We start from the raw sequence: 3066 nt of genomic DNA on the forward strand, positions 1-3066 counted from the left end.
GCTCTCCGCGGCCGCTGCCGGTGCCGGGCTCCCTCAGGGCCGCTCTCCGCGGACGCTGCCGGTGCCGGGCAGCCCTCGGGATATGCGGCTGTGCGCCTGCGAGCGGGTCGGGGCTCCTCGGCTGCGGAAGGGTTAACGCTCATTAGCAGCAGCGCGGGGAAGCTGCTCGTATCCACCTACCCCTCAGCTGCTCTGTGTAATTACTCGTGGTTTGGATTTTTTTCTTGCTTGGGTCCGCTGAATTGTGCTGCTTTTGAAACGCTTTTCTGCGGTTCAGATATTGCAAGGCAAACAAAAATCTCTCTCTCATCTTTCTGTTGTCGCGTTTGAATACGCTGTGTTAAATTGTAGGTTTAAAATGCTCAAATTACATATTTCCATGCAAAGTGGATTTTTGTGTTGATACACGATCAGACAGCCTTCTCTCTGCCCATTTGTTTAGTTCATGTGCTAAGTATCCTTTCTGTGCTGCATGTCGACTTTTCTCTACTGATTTTTGTTAATTGTTTTGTGGGTTAATTTGCTGTAATCAGCCTCAACTTTTCTCATTTTTTCTTTCCTATGGCTTAATCTGTTTGAGACTTCAGGTTTCCAGAGACACAAAAGTTTTAAAAATGCTCAACTGCTTGAGTAGATCGGGTGATGCTTTGCAGCTCATGTCTTCTCATACTTTAGTTGTGCCTTTTGCTGGGAAATATCCTTAGAATAATATTGCAGTATTGGTTTGAGGGCATTTTTAGGATTGTCAAGGCAAAAATTTGGCAAACATTGACATTTCTTGTGAATCAGATATGAATCATTCTTGTCTCCTGTGAAATGTGTATTTTGCAAATTACTAGTCTGGGCAAGTAGATTTCAAACTACAGGTTGCTTGGAAAATGATTGTGTTCACTAATTCTGGCATGTGACTCTGTTTTTGTTTTTTCTTTTCTCTGCCAAGGGGATGGAAACGTACCTTGCATTACACAGACAAGTGAGGTCTGGACTTTGCCTTAATATTGTCCAGATAAACAGGTTTATTTTAATAAAGTTTGTGTTATCACCAAAAAGCTTAAAGAGCAGTTTCCCACATCTCCATGAGATGTATTATGCGGAATTATGCAACACATTGGACTTTCCTAAATACTTCATTTCTTAATGGCTGGGTTGTCTCTTCTCCAAGAATTTTCAGGTTTGATTGATTATAATTTAAAGCAGTGTTCACTATGAATTAATTTTTTATGTCATGCTTTTTTTCAGGTAAATCGTTGACCTTTTCCATATATTATTAATGGCTTTTCATTATACGCCTATGATGCTTTAAAGTACAAAGTGAGTAGCAGTAACTCCCTAGCAGATCTAACATACAGATTTCCTTATATGTAGGAATACAGCTGGCAACTTTCGTGATCTCTGCTCTTTTACAGTTTTGGCTTTTAAATTATTTTTAAAATATCAGTGTCATCAGGAGCGTGACCATTAAACTTTCCAGTAAGAGAAAAGGGTCAGATATTTTTTTCTCTCACATGATGCAGTGTATCTCAGTTCTGACTAGTTGTATACTCTTATAATTTGTGTCTTCCATTATCATAAAGAACAGAACAGCATCCCTTGGTCTTTAATTGCAGAGCTTTCCTTGAGTTCCTTGTATGCCTCACTACACCAGTGGCACAATTAATACTCTGTGTGGTTGATTTAGATTACAGTCCAAGGGATACAAGGTAAAAAGGTAACAGCTGCATCTCAGTAGTGGCCAACTCTCCATGTTGAGTCCTTGTTTGTGCTGCCTTGCCACCTATCTTGTGAAGAACTAGCAGCTGGTACAGTTCCCTGGTTGGGAAACCCACACTGTGTGTGAGTTACAACCATATTGTGAGTGGGCTAAATACACCATGTTTACAGAGTCTGTAATTTTCAGCTATCTCAAGTCTGGCATCAGCAAGTGAAGATGACAAGTGGTATCTAAGTGTGTTACAAACCTCTCAAGATGTTTTGCTCTGCAAGGCTTCTGTTGCCCCTGAAGCAGTGACTTTTCCAGTCAGTGAGGCAGTTTCCAAGGTGGCATCAGCTGTAAGGTCTTGGTTTACGGACTCTTCTGCTCTGACACTTGGCTCCTGGTAGTACCTTTCTTCATGCAGCTTTTAACCCAGGTACTGCACTGAGGCTTTGTGAAGTAAGCTGACAGAATCAGTTTTGAATTGTTGAAGCCCTGTTAAAGGCTGCCTTTGCAACACCATCAGCTTCATTTTAGGAGGCTGGAAAACCAAAAAGATATAAGGAACTAAGCTATAGAACTATAGGGATTCATGTGGTGGTGGCAGTCTTCTAACATAATCTTTGCCATCTAAAAGTTGTGTTTAACTAAGACAATCACTTAAACTCAGCTAGGAAAGGACAACCTTCAAAAGGCAATTCTTGGCCGGTTTATCTGAGCTATTGGTTGCATTACCAAAAAAAAAAGTATTCAACTGCAAAACCAGATTATTTTGTCCTCAGATGTCTTAGTACATTTCTTTGGAGTCCTTTGTGACAGATGTTTTCTTACAGGATTGTGAACTCTGCTAATGGATGTAATAACTTCACAAGTGGTTAACCTCAAGGAAGGAATGCCTGTCATTGTTTGTGTCGTGTATGAGCATGTGTTTTCTTCAAGACTGTAGCTGTAATTATGACCACAAGAATTTGAGTCCTAGGAAATTAGAAGCCATACAACTCAGCTTGTACATCTGGAAACTTCAGGGATTAAATCTTTGCTCCTTGTAGGTGGTGAAAGCTTTACCAGGACCTTAAACAGGGCCAGAAATCCATCTACAGGTGTCTTATGTGGGTGAGACTGCTTCCCAGGAAGGGATTATGTATCCCCTATTGACTTCTGCCATCAATTTTCACTGTCTTCTAAATGTTCAAATAGGGTGAATGGTGTGGAAGGTCCTATTTTTTTCAAAACTGAAAAGGGAGTAAAATTTCAGAAATTGCGATTGAAAAAATTTAAAAGACACAGTCCTGTGACAATACCAGGGAACACACAGCAGTGTTCCAGATTTCTCTTCTTTTCTGAAAAAGCTATAGATGAAAATACGTGAGCAC

The 3066-nt window shown here is 40.6% G+C and overlaps 1 protein-coding gene across 1 annotated transcript in view; it reads left to right on the plus strand.

The window, feature by feature from the left end:
• The first annotated feature begins 24 nt into the window (after positions 1–24).
• STON2 (stonin 2) overlaps positions 25–3066 on the plus strand; it is a 66811-nt gene continuing 63769 nt past the window's right edge. Inside the window, exon 1 of the mRNA XM_031065427.1 lies at positions 25–196. The gene's annotated coding sequence lies outside the window, so the exon portion shown is untranslated. The remainder of the gene's footprint in view (positions 197–3066) is intronic.

Source organism: Geospiza fortis, unplaced genomic scaffold (genome assembly GCF_000277835.1).
Source record: "Geospiza fortis unplaced genomic scaffold, GeoFor_1.0 scaffold54, whole genome shotgun sequence".
Lineage (NCBI taxonomy): Eukaryota > Metazoa > Chordata > Aves > Passeriformes > Thraupidae > Geospiza > Geospiza fortis.